The sequence below is a fragment of the Ceratotherium simum genome, chromosome 20, assembly GCF_057802395.1.
Source record: "Ceratotherium simum simum isolate JZ-2026a chromosome 20, ASM5780239v1, whole genome shotgun sequence".
Classification (NCBI taxonomy): domain Eukaryota; kingdom Metazoa; phylum Chordata; class Mammalia; order Perissodactyla; family Rhinocerotidae; genus Ceratotherium; species Ceratotherium simum.
The window spans coordinates 16,139,540-16,155,459 of NC_141919.1; the positions used below are offsets into that span (position 1 = coordinate 16,139,540).

At 45.5% G+C, this 15,920-nt stretch overlaps 1 protein-coding gene and 1 pseudogene across 45 annotated transcripts in view; one reads left to right on the forward strand and one right to left on the reverse strand.

Annotated features, from left to right (window-relative positions):
* The window catches only part of LOC106803402 (uncharacterized), a 68,704-nt gene that overhangs the window by 39,226 nt on the left and 13,558 nt on the right, over positions 1 to 15,920 (forward strand). Inside the window, exon 10 of one of the 45 annotated variants that reach the window (XR_015555412.1) lies at positions 146 to 199. The exons of 43 other annotated variants lie outside the window; for them this stretch is intronic. The gene's annotated coding sequence lies outside the window, so the exon portion shown is untranslated. Of the gene's footprint in view, positions 1 to 145; positions 4,422 to 15,920 lie in introns of those variants that run through there. One more of the 45 variants, XR_015555394.1, reaches the window with a different exon arrangement.
* LOC101391953 (spermatogenesis-associated protein 31D1-like) lies at positions 1,473 to 11,012 on the reverse strand (annotated as a pseudogene).

Here is a 15,920-nt window from a genome sequence, read left to right on the forward strand (position 1 = left end):
AGACTGCTAAATTACCATAACCTTGGTGTAAGATGTAGCATGGCTGCTAAGGCAGGCACCGAGTAGGAGGACAACCTCACTGACAACATTCCTGGAGATACTGTCTTCATGCTCAAAGACTGTCCCATGTCCTCTTATGCTGCAGTGGTATCCTTCTACTCTACCAAGCCCTGATCAGTCTCCAGGAGGTGCGGCCTAGGTAAGGCAGTGTTGGGTGGAGTAGATGGCCAGGATGGGGTCATGGGGAGTGATGATGAGCTCATTCTTCCCCTCCTCATTTTTGTCTTCCTTTTCCACTCACTCCACCATTAGATTTTCCTTACTCTCTGTCTCCCTTTCCCCCAAATTCTGGGTGGCTGCCTGATGACCGTTCCTACAAATGATGGCCAGGTGATCTGTTGGTCTTGCAATAATGCTGTCAAGCTAGGCCTCCTGAGGAGGTTTCCCTGAGGAGTGGCTCTTCCATCCCTCGAGGTGCCCTCACCAGCAGGGAGACCTCATTGTTGAGCTCAAAATGTGCCTTGCGGACAGATTAACACTCCACATATAACAGATTCTTCAGCCAGACCCACCCAGTTTCTAGACCCACCCCTGGCCACCCCAGTGTGCACGATCACAAAACCTATCCATACACACCCCTCTCAGTGACCGCCTACCTGTGAGATACTCTGGAATCAACAACTTTTTCTAACTGAAGGTAAGCCACTCTTTTCAGGAAAATATTCATGTCCCTGCTTCTGTTCAGAGCTGCAAGTTCTGTCTTCCCTACTGTTTCAGTAAGGGCAGAGGAAGGAGACTGCTGAACTGCCAGCCATTTTGATTAGGGTCAGGTGAGGGAGGCACGTGGCCCATCACCCCAGTCTTCATGAGGGAGAGAAGTGCTCTTAGAATCAAGTGGCATTTATTCCTCACCAAGAGATCCACAAGGAAGATTTCTCCCTACCACTCACCTCGGGGCCTAACCACCCCCAATTCCACGACGTCCTGAGGCAACAAGGAGGTGTTCTGGCTGTATCGTTCCAGAGGAACTCACCCCACCCTGCAGCTGTGTATAGTTCAGGATAGTGAGGGAGCAGATGAAAAGAAAGTTTGAGCCAAGTTGTGGACTTGAAGGGTTTTTCCCTCTTTGAAAAGGCCCAAAAGTTTTTAGAGTAGACTTATTATGAAAAAATAAAGTGTTTTAAATATGGCACGGCTGAGGAGGGTCAAATAAAAGACCCCAGGATAAAACTGAGAAGGCCACTGTCAGGCCTCCTACAAGGGACTGGTCATCTTGTAGAAACTGAAAGAGGAAATCAGTCAGAGCTGACCTCTCTCCTTCCTTTCCCAGAGCAGAAGCCCCAGGATACCCTGAACCCACGCCCCCAGTGCACTACACAGAGAACACCACTCTCTGTTAGCGGGAACATTTATTGAGGAGGATCAGTATCCTCGGTTGTGCTAAAGAAAGCTTGCTCTCATCAGAGGGTGTGTTACCATGAAAACTGTGAGGCTTTCTCAACCAAAACTGAATGATTTCTTTGGGGACATTTTTTCTCCCTGGAAGTGTTCGAGAAGCGTTTTCTGTTTGAACAGAAGAGTCAAATCTCTGAATACAGTGCCTTCATGAGGGTTGAGGGTGGCCTGAGGGACCTGGTGTACTTGATGCATGCAGGTGGGGCTTGGATGGGGCCCAGGCTCCCTGGAGGGTGGGGAAGGGGGTTGACTTTGGCATAAATGCTGGTCCTTGAAGGCCACAACTTTCTGGGGATGTCTGATCCTGTCTCTGTTCTGTCTAACACTTTTAAATCAACTCTGATCAGCAGAGACTTGGCTGCAGGACTTGGTACCTGCCCATGCCCCTTGCTGTGGGTCAGAGAGAGCCCCATAGTTGGAGGGATGTGCCTTGTCAGGCTCTACCTGGGCCTGCAGTTCCTCCTTCTGCTGACTGAACTCCGAGGGCTCAGGTTCGTACCTACGTGCCAGTTTCTCCTCTAGGATCTTCCCAATGGCTATCATGAGCTCATGAGCTTCAGGAGGCCCACAACTCTCAAGGAGAGCTGCACTTTCAGCGGGGTCTTGGTGCTGCGCAAAGGTTGATGTGAACTTGGCTTTTTGCTGGGGACTTTCCTGCCCTGTGATTGTTCTCTTGGAAGCAAGCCACTGAAAAAATTGCCTCATTTTTTTTCTGAAGTAACTTTCAGGAGGAAGCTGTTCATTCTGTGACAGAGACGGAGAAGTGCCCTCTAATTCTGTGTCCTCAACAGGGTGTCTCTTCTGCCTGGCTTTAGATGTCCCAGCTCCTGAATCCTCACTTCCACATTCTCCTGCTTTGGAGTGCAGAGGTCTCACTCTCTTTGCAGCTGGTGGGAAATTCATATGCTGGCACTTGCATAAGACACGCTTAGAGACCCAGGGCTGTTGCCAATCTCCATTGTCCTCCAAGTGGACATGCAGCACCTGGGAAGCTCCCGTGTCCCCACTGGAGATGCTCTGGGACTGAGTCAGGGAGTTGGAAGGCAAGCTATCTAAAGTAAAGGACATGTCAGTGTGACAGGCTTGAGCCTGGGTGTTCCCTCTGCTCTTCAGTTGAAACTTCAACTCATTGTGGAGCTGTTTTTTAACGTCTGGTAGTTTACAATCTTGGAGAAGTGGTATTTTTGGTGAGGGACATTCGGTCGTCAGGGTAGTTTCTACTTTACTTGTATTGACACTTACCATTTGGGAGCTTCGTAACTCGCTGGTTGTCAAGATGTCACAGGATTGTGATTTAAGAGCACACAGCTCCTCAGCCTTGAATATCTCCCTGAAGTTCATGGCAGACATGGAAAAATGTTCTAACTTCTTCTCCACCGTCTTTTGGCCCTGAATCGTTTGTACTCTCTCACTGGAGCCCACATTCTCACCGCTTGGCTCATGTCCAGCCCCAGCTTGCCTTGTGGGCACTTCTGGACTGCATCTCTTGTGTAGTACAGTCTTACTCTGATTCACTTCGTCTTTAATGCTGTGTGGGAGGGGCTCTAAAGTCTGTCTGCCATGCTCAGTTGTCTGGACATCCTCGGCAAGCTCACGATCGGTATCAGAGTGGGATGGTTTCAGGGCTCCCCGTCCTTCATTGCCCACAGATGAGGTAGCAGGGAGAGGATGATCCAGGACGGGGACTGAACTTGTTGTTCTCACCTTGTTTCCCTGAAAACTTTGAGAGCTTCCCTCCAGGGGCTTGGAAACCTCAGCTTTGGAATCCACCCCAGAAATACAGGTGGCTGAGGAGAGAAAGTCAAATTGGGGAAGAGGCCGTGTTTTGGCATCTCTTAACTTATAGAATTTTATAGATTCAAGAACTTTGAGGGGTAGGCCCCACCTCTGACTCACACGAAACCTTATAATATGGGCTTCTAGCACCTGTCGGGTATTGGGATCAAGAAAAGAAAGCTCTAGAGTGGTAATCTGGTGGTAGACCCTACCTACTATTGTGTTTTTTGAATCTCTGCTTTTTATATTGGTGTGGGAACTCCCAGGAGGAGCAGATGGCTTGTCATCAGCCAGCCATGAAAGACACACCCCTAGGGGGATCCTCCCCTCAGTGATCTGCCAAAACTTCTTGCTTAGATGTAATGTAAGAATGGTTTTGATTTCATTTTGGTCTATGTCCTTCCTTGAGACATTTAAGAATTCATTCCCTGACTGAATGCTTGAGTGCCACACACAGTTACTTTTTGTCTCTGAGGCAGCCCTCAGACCCTTCACTAGGTAGCATTCGGAGACCCTTTGAGGGCTGTCTTCTGGGCTCTTCTCTAGGATATACCCAAGATTCCTCCTCATGTCCTTCCTTAGCTGAAGGTTTGTTGGGATCCTCCCGTGGAAGCTTCCTGGGAGACTCAATTCAGTCTCTGCTAGATCCTCGCTACTCTGGCCGTGAAGCTCAGAGAGCTGTGAATGAGCGTGTCTGCCTTTCTGCTGAGATGTTTCTGTGAATTTACACTGAGGCTCCCTCAGTGCTAGAAACTCTAGATTCCTACAGGTGTGGAGGCAGCAGTGTGGGATTAGCCTCCTTGGAGCGTGGAGCTCCAGTTTCTCCTGGGGCTCACTGGTAATATGAAAATGGCCAGGAAGGATGGAGACTGGTACATAGGCGTGGGACGACTGGCTGACCGATGAAGGCTTGGGAGCTCGAGGGCAAATGGCTTCTTGAGATTTTTGGAACCCAGGGACTACACCCCGCAAACTTTCCTGTTGCTTCTGCAACACGTGCCACTCTAGATGTTGATTTTCAGTTGAGATATGAGAGTCTGACTCATTCTGGGATCTTTGGAAAGACACTCCACAGTTCCTAATCTGGGATGGAGAGGCAGGTAGGATTGGGAGTGGGGATTGAAGGTGGGCCTGGGGCTGGACCTGCGTGAAAGGTAGGCGCTGAGATTGGGGCAGGGTTTGAGGCAAGGGTTGGGGATGTACGTTGGGGAGGGGAAGAGGGTGGGCATGGGGAAGTGGTGGAAATTCTTGATCCCACATCTTGACTGCAGAAACATTGCAGATTCCATTGAATAAGACAAAAGGAGACTCTAGTGGGGAACTACTACTAGAAACCAGGAGAGTGGCCACTAGGGACTCGCTGTGCAGAGAGGGAAGACCCCAGAAGAGCTGGCTATATTTCTGCTGCAAGTTTTCCTGCAAAGTCTTGACGTACAGTAGCTGCTGACAAATGCGCAGCTGCTCTGGTTTGCCTTTGATGTCCCAGCCACTTTTGGCGTCTGTGGTGTCCTGCAGATCAGATGGCTTCAGTGAATTTCCTGAAGATGTCTGTTGTTTTTGTGACCACATTTGTTTTGAAAATAGTGCCTCCTCCTTTTCTTTCTTCTCGAAAGTGTTGAAATCCGTTCTTCTTTTCATTTGTCTTGCCAAGAGTGCCTGAATGTTAAGGCCAAAGAAAGAATGGGTACTGGCCTCCATGTGCTTGGTAGTAGAGTCTGCCCAGAGACAGGTCTCTGGTAGATGGAGGGAAACATGCTGTCGCTGAAAATCAGCATGCGATAATGTGGGGAAGAACATGTTCTTGGCCTGAGCCTGCCAACAAGAGAATTCTGAAATTGACAGGCTTGAATGGTCAGTGCCTCTGACTGTTGGAACACAAGTGGCCAACCCAGCGGGGCGATCTGGAGATGAGTTCTCTGGAACAGGCTTCAATAAGATGGAAACTGATTTAGATCGAGTCAGAGTTAAAGGGTGGTCTGGGCGTGGTGAGACAGACAGGGTCAGTGGCGCATGATGACAAGCCAGTGAATCAGTGGGATTCATTGTCTGGGACCAATTTGGAAAGGGAATGAGATTTTGGGAAAGGGTGGGGTCAAGAGAGAAGATGGTATTCAGAGACAAAGTGTCCTCTGATGGGAGAATAGGATCTGGTGTCTGAGTGTCCTTTGGTGGGAGAGAGGGAAAGGCAAGGGGTAGGGGTGGGGAATGGTCTGCTGAGCATTTGGAATGCAAAGGAGGAAAAGGATCTGGTAGGAGAGAGTGACCTGGTGATGAGGGTGAAAGACAGTCAGCTAAGGGTGTCATTGGGTTAGGTGAGAGAATGGAGGGAGGTGGTGGGGAAGGCTCAGGCAGAGGGGCTGGTATTCGGTCTCCTGGAGCGCCTTCTGAGAAGGCAGAGGACAGAGTGAAGCATGACTCAGTTGCAGAAGCTGTGGAAGCCAGAGAGGACACAGAGGGAGTATCATCTTCCAGGTCCTCCAGGAACAGCAGCCGATTGACCTCAGCAGTTGCGCTATTACACACTTCACAGAAGGGGTCTGGACATAAGAGTTGGCGAACGCGGATGGTGTCATGATGCTGGCCCAGGGGGCTGTAGGAGACAGGAGGTACAAAGCTGTAGCCAGGACCGGAACAAACATTTGGGACCCTGCATGTATGGCAGAAGTAGGGCCACCCAATACATACTGTCCTTTCACATTGCCCCACTGTCTTGAGCTCACAATCTGCCTTGTTTCCTTCTCCCCAAGACTTTCACATTCTGACTTTGAGGACTTCCGCTCCCATGTCAATCCCAGGCTTCACCGAGGCCCTAGAAATTTATAGACTCTGCTAAAAAGAGGAATACAGGAAAGAAGGGTAATGTTTAGTCACCTTTGGAGAAGAGAAAGCACCTTTCTTGCATCCTCTGCTTCACTCTGGCAAGTTCTCCAACCTGGGAAACAAGGAAAGTGACAAAGATAGAAGCAAAGAGATCTTTTAGGAGGCTGAGTAGAATGTCCTTTAGTGGTACCTTTGGTAGATGGATCTGGAGAGCCCCAAGAATTAGGATTCAAGATCATGTGGCTAATGAGAGTAATAACAGTGCTTACATACTTGTCTTCCTTTATCATTCACAAAGGGCTTTTCTATATATTATCCCATGTGATGTTAAAGTCCACCCTGTGAGGAATGTAGGTCAGTGGTTACCTCAAAGAGGAGTCTGATCATCCAGGAAGTCAAAGTACTTGCATAAGGTCAGGAGACAGAAGTACTGACTCTTGACATCTCCCATGGCCACCTATTGGGCAACACCCATTGCCCAGGTCCATCACTGCTTCTGGCCCAGGGGTGGGCAGAGCAGGAATCTGAGAAGTGTCTTAGGTTCTGACTGCCTTCTCATGAGCCTCTCCCCTGAGGGCTGTTTCCTGAGAGGGACTGTGTTTGGCGACTAACACCCTCAGAGATCATAGACCTGGGAGCTCATGGAAAGGACAGGATGAGTCACCGTTGGAGAGCTCAGGTGGAGTAGGCAGAGCCTTACCTCTCGATGTTCCCCCTTTCCTTCTCCTCTTGGCTCTGCCCTGACGCTGAGAACAAAAAGAAAAGAATGAGGGGCTGGGCCTCATTTCTCTCGCTCCTCTCTCTAGGAAACTCAGGTATCCATTATCTGAGAATAATATGACTCTCTCTTTTAATTACTAGAACTTTATGTTCCTTCCTTTCATTAATTTTTAAAGGTGATAAGATACTTTCAATTTTTTCTTCTTTGAAAAACTCTCAGTGTTATTTTTGTCTAGGAGGTACACACTTGATATTCTCAGTCAGAAGTTCTCTGCTCAAGGAAGTCATAGAATCTGAGGCCAACAGTCACATCCGTGCTTCCTCAGATAGGACTCGGTATCCTGGAAGAGAGCTCAGGCTCTGGTCTCTGCTCAGAGGCTCAGCCCTGCTCTCCTGATCTGCCCAATACAAAGGAAGCCTTGGTCGAGTGATGCCTGATGTGGGAATATGACTCATGATCAAGTGCTGGGAACAGGGAGAGTTGTTTAGAGAGACCCCAAACTCTCTAAATAACCCAGTCAAGGACTACAGAATCACCATGTTTGTGATTTTATTTGGGAACCTGCTGCCACACCCAGACAGTCTGTGAGATTCAAATGGAAACTTTAGACCTCCCTGAACCCCTAGTTCTGCCCAGTCTCTTCCCCTAAAACAGTGATGTTCTCTCCCCTCTTTAGAGTTCCCATTTTAATTGTCTCTCTGACCCAACCAAACTCATTTAGAAATTTGAGAAGAGGAACAGGAAAATAAAGAATCATCCTTTGATGGGCAACTTCTGGTTCCAGCTCCATCATTTAAAGAGCTTGGGAGTCGTTAGTCCAGTCTTAGAAGAAGCAAAAAGCTGAACAAACTGAAAATCAGTGACTTTTCTTGGAGTCATCAGAGACTTTGAGGTCGCAGGGCAAACCACTACCCAAAATCTTCAGAGAGGGTGACGGCAGAGAATCATAGTCAGTATCAGCTTACCTGGAGCAGAAGCCCCTGGAGCCGGAAACTGGTAGAAACACATGGAGGGACACTTGGACAAACTGCTGGAGGATGCATGTGGACTAGCATGAGAGTGAGAAACTCCAGGAGTTGCTGTCTTAGGGGACCCCACCCATTCATAAGTTTTACCTCCAGGAACCCCACCAGGTTCTGACAGTGAAGAGCCATGCAGAAACTCTGATGTTTCTAGTGGGGGAGGGTGGGGAGGGAGAATGTAACCATTTTGAAAACATTGAAATATCCCAAGTGTTCTCCATTACGGAAGCCTACTGAGCCATGGAAAAGACTACCAAGCCTTATCTCACATGGGCAAAGGGAAACTACCCAGCTACAATGCCTCTAGCCTTCCTGTCTCATCTAAAGAGTGAAAAGAAAAGGAAAAAAAAGCTTGGAAACACTTGTGAACATCATGCCCAAGGACACAGGATTCCTAAAAGACTGAGATTTAATCATATCCCCTCCCCCAACACCTTACCACCACATCCACAGGGCTGCAGTCAAGTCATGGGATCATAGCAGAAGGAGCTGCAAGGCATAGGCTCTATTTAAGGAGGAGATTGAGGGAAACGTAAAGACACCAGGGGAGACAACAACAAGGACACTAGAGGAAATTGAAGCCTCTGACATCTACAGCTACAGTAAATATTAAACACAGCCCAGCACCTAGCCAGATTAACATACAACTCCACACTAAAGGTTTATTTACTTTAGTTCTTATTACCCAATACATCATGTCTGGCTTTCAACAGAAAATTACAAGGCATGCTAAAAGGCAAGAAAAAGCAGTCTAAATACACAAATCAAGCATCAAATCCACATTCAGATGCGACACAGATTTTGGAATTATCATACATAAAATCCAAAATAACGATGATTAGTATGTTAACGGCTCTAATGGAAAAAGTAGGCAGCACACAAGAACAGATTAGGAATGTAAGCAGATGGAGGGAAACTCTAAGAAAGGATCCTAAGGAAATGTTAGAAACCAAAAACACTGTAAGAGAAATGAAGAATGCCTTTGATTGGTTCATCTGTAGATTGTATATGGCCAAGGAAAGAATATGTAAGTTTGAATGTATGTCAATAGAAACTTTGCAAACTGAAATGTGAAGAGAAAAAGAGTTAAAAAAAAAAAAATTTAAAGCCCAGAATATCCAGGAACTTCAAGAGAGTTTCAAAATGTATAAGATATGTGTAATTGGAGTACCAGAAGGAGAAAAAAGAGAGAAGAGAGGGGAAGAAATATTTGAAGTAATAATGGCCAAGGATTGTCATTAATTAATGACAAATTAACCATGGATTGTACAAGCTCAGAAAAGAACCCAGCCTGGTAAATACTAAAAAAAGTCTATACCTGGACATATCATATTCAAACTGTAGGAAACCAAAAGATAAATCTTGAAAGAACCCCGAAGAAAATAATCACCCTACATCTCAAGGAACAAGTATAATTGTTATGGGCTTCTCATCATAAACCATGCAAGCAAGAAGAGAGTGGAGTGAAATATTTGAAGTATTGGTAGAAAATAAATCACCAACCTAGAATTTTTTTATCTAGTGAAATTATCCTTCAAAAGTGAAGGAAAAATGAAAACTTTCTGAGACAAAAAGTAAGGGAATTCAGCAGCAGCAGTCCTGCCCTGCAATAAATATTTTTAAAAAGTTCTTGAGGGAGAAAGAAAATGATCACTTGGATCTACATTAAAAAAGGGAAGAGAAGGAATAAATTAAGGTAAAATAAAACTTTTATTTTTGTTATTCTCAATTGACCTAACAATGATAATGTATTGGGTGATGATAGTGTATGGATAAGTGAAATGAATGACAACAATGTTACAGGGGACTTAAATCAGTTGTAAATGTATATTGCTAAGTCCAGGGCAACCACTAAAATATTTTTTAAAGAACAATTGATAGGCTAGGAGACAAGAGAAAATGGAATCATAGAAAATGCTTGTTTAAAACCAGAAAAGGCAGAAAAAGTGGGGAAGTAAAAAGAATAGGTCTAATGAATAGTAAACAGTTACAGACATTGTAGATATTAATCCAACTATATAACAAAAATCCCTAAATGTAGATGGTTCGAATTCACCAATTAAACGACAGAGACTGTGAGAGTGGATAACAAAACAAGACCCAATTAGATGTTGTCTACAAAACACACACTTAAAAACTAAAGATATATTGGGGCCGGCCCTGTGGCTTAGCGGTTGTGTTTGCACACTCTGTTTCGGTTGCCCAGGGTTCACTGGTTCAGATCTGGTGGACCTATGCACTGCTCATCAAGGCATGCTGAGGTGGTGTCCCACATAGAGCAACTAGAAGGAAGTACAACTATGACATACAACTATCTACTGGAGCTTTGTGGAGGAAAAAAATAGGAAAAAAAAAAGATACAAATTGAGTAAAAATAAAGAGACAGAGGAAAATGTACCATGCTAACACTAGCCAAAAGAAAACAGCACTAACTATATTAATTTCAAAGCGGACTTCGGGACAAGGAAAATTATCGGGGATAAAGAGGGGCATTAATGAGACACACAACCCTCAACATGTATACATCTAACAACAGAGGGTCAAAATATGTGAGGCAAAAACTGGTAGAACTACAGGGAAATAGATGAATCCATTGTTATTGTTGTATATTTAAACCCCTCTATGAGAAATGGACTGTTTGTACAGTTGGAAAATCAATGTGGATATAGTTGACCTGAACAGCACCATCAATCAACTTGATCTAATTGACATTTATAGACTACTTCATTCAACAGCAGAATACACATGTGCTGGGCCACAAAACACACTTTCACAAATATAAAATAGAGATCATACAAAGTGTGTTTTCAGACCATAATGGAATTAAACTAGAAATCAATTAGAGAAGGATATCTAGAAATCCCAAAATGTTTGGAGATTAAACAACACACTACTAAACACATTGGTCAAGGAAGCAGTCTCAAGATAAAAAAAATATTTTAAATAAAAATTAAAATACAACTTATTAAAATTTATGAGGTGCAGCAAAAGCAGTACTTAGAGGGAAATTGATAGCATGGAATGCATCTATTTGCAAAGAAAGATTTAATATTTCTGAGGGACTCTGATTTACTTACCTGATTGATGTCTCTCTCTTTCCAAAATATTGGGAAATGTGGATTCCTCTTTAGGTAGCACAGTGACAGAAGAAGGACCCCCACCCCACATAGAAAGGGAAAGATGGGAATACCTAGGAACTCAAGCTGGAGCTCTGCCATGGTGCAGTAATGCTCCTCAGACAAAGAGGGTCGTCCGCATCATCAGAAGTGCCTTGCTGCCTCAGGCAGCTGGGCATTAAGAGTGCACATTCTAGACTAGAGTTCCACGCCCGCATCATAGAGCTTTAGCACAGACGCCAAAGGTTCTTGAGGGTGGGGGAGGGGACGACACAGGAGATGTGAAGCCACGATTCCTCCCCCACCATGCAGCCCAGCAGATTGGTCCATCCCTCTGGGGCCTTTTAGATACCTCCAACTTGCCTTCCAACTCCACCCATTCATCATAGCATATATTTACCTGAAGTTTTCTGTTTATTCTGTTACCCAGATATTGCCTGAGGCCCTTTTACTGCTTGGTGATCTCCTTTCGGACCCCACATCATCTTTGAAAGTTGGCTGTGCCCAGGGATTTACACCCACAAGATCTCCTCTGCCATCAACTACAGCTTCCCCTCATACATAATGTGTTTTTACCTGTATGAAACCAGAAATATACTCAGCAGCAGCCCCACCCCCCATAGCTCCTCAAAAGAATCCAGTTTCACCAGAAAGCATGAGAGAGCAGAGTAGCCTGTACCAACGAACAGAAAGCATGAGAAAGAGGGAGATAAGGGCATGGCACACCCATGGACCCATGGCAAACAGCTTAAAAATCTTTAGTGATTCTTTTTTTCCCCAAGTTCCTCTTAGGCTATTTAGCCCCTAAGGGTTCTCAAATCTAGCCCCCTCCACCCATACAGTGTCTCACTCTGCTGGTCCCTCTTTGTCTTCTCTGCCAAATCTGCCCTTCCCAGCAACATTTTAAATTTTTCCATTATTTTACGGAGCAATTGTGCTGGACCACAGCCTGCAAGATCAAACTCATGTGGGTTTAGGGACTGGGCCAGTCCTCCACCGGATTTCCATTTTCCAAAAATGTGTTGACATCCTTTGTCATATCTTCTCCCCTTCTTGTCATCCTCAAGTGCCTTATTCTTTTTAAATCCTTTACTGGTTTTAACAGCTTTATTGAAATATAGTTCGCATACTATACAATTCACCCATTTAAAGTGTATAATTCCGTGATTTTTAGCATACTCACAGACGTGTAACTGTCACCACAGTCAATTTTAAAACCTTTTCCTGACTTCAAAAAGAAACCCCACAACCTTTAGCTATCATTGCCCTCTCCCCTCATCCCCCCAGCCCTAAGCAACCACTAGTCTACTTTCTGTCTCTCTAGATTTCCCTATTCTGGATATTTTGTATGAATGGGATCATATGAGGTTATTTGTGACTGGCCGCTTTGACTTAGCACAATGTTTTCAAGTTTTATGCATGTTGTAGCATGGATCAGTACTTTTTATTGCCAAAAATTATTACATTGTGTGGATATACCGTATTTTATGTACTCATTCATCACTTGATGGGCGTTTAGGTTGTTTCCACCCTTTGACTATTATAAATAATACTGCCGTGGACATTTGTGGATAAGTTTTTGTGTGGGCATATGTTTTCATTTCTCTTGAGTATATACCTAGAAGTGGAATTGCTAGGTCTTATGGTAACTCTATGTTTAACTTTTGAGGAACTGCCAGACTGTCTTCCAGAACAGCTGCACTGTTTTTCATTCCCACCAGCAGCGTATGATGGTTCCAGTTTCTCCACGTTCTCAACAACACTCGTTATTATCTGACTTTTTGATTCTAGCCCTCCCTGTGTATGTGAAGTGCTGTCTCCTAGTGGTTTTGGTTTGCATTTCCCTGATGACTAATGATGTTGAGCATCTTTTCATCCAATCTGTTGATGGCATTTGGGGAAGGAGGGGAAATAGACAAGTGTGTTTGATCTACTGTGTTTAACTCGAAACACAATAGCTCGTTTTAAAATGTATGACAGGAAGCCAATTGTCTTCTAAATATTTGAAAACATATAGTGATGTGAAGTCCTTCTCAACGTGTACCGTTGTCTACTTCTGTACTTGTTGCGTGCTGTAGTTAGTGTGTGATTAAGGGACTGCAACACTGTGCACTGAATTTGCTCAGTAGGATTATTTTCTGTGTGGGTTGAGGGAGGAGGAATCCACTAAAATGATTCCTCAGGCTTGACTACAGGGCAGAGCAGAACTGATGGCCAAAGCCTCTAAGGCTTTTCGTCACCGATGCTGTGTCCATCTGCTGTGGATCAGTGTGCTCCACAGGTAGTGAATATCAAGGAAGTGTGAGAGCTGTGATATGGGCACAAAGCATACGTCTGAGAGACGGATGGCAGGATGTCCCAATGGGCTTTTGCCCTTTAACCGTGGTGTAGGAGATGGGACGTATCACAGGTGCCAGATGATAACGGAAAGCTGGATGAGGGGTACGTGGGAAGTTACACTGTTCTTGTGCATGTTTAAACATTTCTGTAATTGAAAGCTTAAAACAGTAATAGTTGCATGCCTATAAGGAGAGGGAGGGACCGAGAGGATACCTGGCAAGGGGGCTCAGTCCATCAAGACCAGGGTTTAGCTCTCTCTCAAAAAGGACACTTCAGGAAGTGCAATTCCTTTGAGGTTAGGAGGAAACCTCTTTTCATATAACAGGAAAGGAGGAACGGGAAAGTGTTTTTGTGAAGATTTTTTGATGGAAAGTTCCCATCTCATGGCTTCTGGCTCCTCTGTGAGTGGTGGTCCAGGACATGTGCTGAGCAGTGGGGACGGCCTAAGTTTGAGGAAAGTGAAGGAGATTTGAAATAAATTTGAGTAGCATCAGAGAGAGAATGGCCTAAGAAAACAGTGACCTAAGCTCCGTTTGTTTTGTTGTTCACATGTTAGTAAGCATGGGGTAATTAATTGTCGAATAAGTGAATGATTTCCTCGTAGTGCTGGGGCCGAATTTCTCGTGGCACCAGTAGACTCGATGGTGAGATTTAATCCAGTATTGATCAGTTACTTATAGGAAGTCGTTCCTGGAAAAGGCAGAGAGATGGGATTTTGGCAGACAGGAAGGATTAAAGGGGATTAGATGGGGCCCATTTGTGGTGAAGCTTTTAAAATGTTGTTTACCTAATAGACCATCAAGTCTGCCTTGGAGAGGGAGGAAATGAAGACAAGAGCTTGGTGGATAGACGAGGAGTAAGTGGAAAAATGAATGGCTTGGAGTTGAAAAATTAACAAGGGGCATATGAACTGGGGGATGAGGCCAAAGGGTGGAATGTCAGACCGTATTAATCCAGATGGCAGAAGCGATCCTGGTGATAAGCTCTGGAGTGTGGCAGTAACTGCACTGGAGTGGAAGTAGAGGACCCTAAGATGAGATGATGTAGAAACTGAGAGGCTGGGCTAGTGGCTGGTCCACCCACATGGATGTTAGAGCCTCCACGGCCTCCTCACCTCCTCAGGTTCCCTACCCTGGGCCCCATCCCACCTATTGTCCCTCCCAGGGCCTCCACAGCATCTGCATTCTTTCTTTGACCCCAAGCTTCAGACATTGTAGGGTCATTGGCATAACTCTGGACAAGAAGATATTGTAGGGTCAATGGCATAACTCTGTGCAAGAAGATAAAGTGTGGGAGTGAGAGAGGGCTATGGGGGACATCGGTTTTGTTTTTGTTTTTTGTTTTAACACCCGGCGTTCACAAGTCTTTCTGGAAAAACGACCTCAAGTGCTCTCTAGGATACTCACCCCATATGTGAGTCCCATTCTGTACAGTGGAGTGGCCTTCCCTCCAGACCCCTATTGTAAGGGTGGGTATGTGTGCAGTCCATGGGGAGCCCCCCAGATATCTGTAACCTGGTGCATAGTCTAGGACTCACCTCTGGTTCACGAGCTGCAGGTGTTCTGTGGGAGACCTACCATGGCTCCACCGAGGCCATGAACGTCAAAGGTGGCACCTCCATCCTGATAGGTGAACTGTACACACTAAGGGCAAGATCTTGTATATTTGCATCCAGCATGGATGGAAGGAAAGCACCAAGATCACCTTTCCCTAAGAGGGAGATGCCATGCCTGCAGATATTGTTTCAGTACCCAAAGAACAGCCCTGTGCCTTTTGGTATAAGGCATCGGTGTGCTGTGCGTGCTCAGATCAGCCTCAAGGAGGTAGAGCCTGGATCAGATTGAGGACGCGGGGGAGCAGGACAGGCTCACAATATGGATGACGTGGCATAAACCTTTGTTCCACCAGCAGGGTCACTCTTTCCCCTCTTCATTTTTTCTTCCCTCCCCACTCCCTCTAAGGCATCTTTTCCTTACTCTCAGCTTTATTTTTCCCTGGGAGGTAGGTGGCTGCCTGGTCAACATTGCTACCACTGGCAGCTGAGTGATGCTTTTGCTCTGCAACAAAATGTTGTCACTCTGCAGCCTGAAGAAATACCCGGCAAGGGGAACCACTTGCCCCAGGTGGATTTCCAGCAGGGAAACCTCAGTGTCAAGTCTCAAGTGTGCTTCCCCAACACATTGCCATGACCCATATGACAGATTCTTAAGCAGCATCTATGCTGTTCCTAGCCCCTGCCCCACCAGCCCAGGATCCACTGCAGCAATACCCACCCTTGCCAAACACTCCCATCCAGGGTTCACCCACCTCTGGGGTCCTCTGGTCACCGACCTCTAAATCATGATGAAGCCAGTTTCTTCTTCACATTATTTTCTGAAAAATCTACCTGTCCTTGACCCTCTTCAGGTATAGAAGACCTGTCTTCCCTACTGCTCTGAGGATAGAAAACATTTAATGAGGGCAAGGTGTGGGCTGCTCTACTTTCTTTTTTTTATTTTTTATTTTTTTTTTTTTGAGGAGATTGGCCCTGAGCTAACATCTGTTGCTAATCTTCCTCCCTTTTTTTCTTTTTCTCCCCAAAGCCCCCAGTACATAGTTGTATATCCTAGCTGTAGGTCCTTGTATTTCTTCTATGTGGGATGCTGCCTCAGCATGGCTTGATGAGCGGTG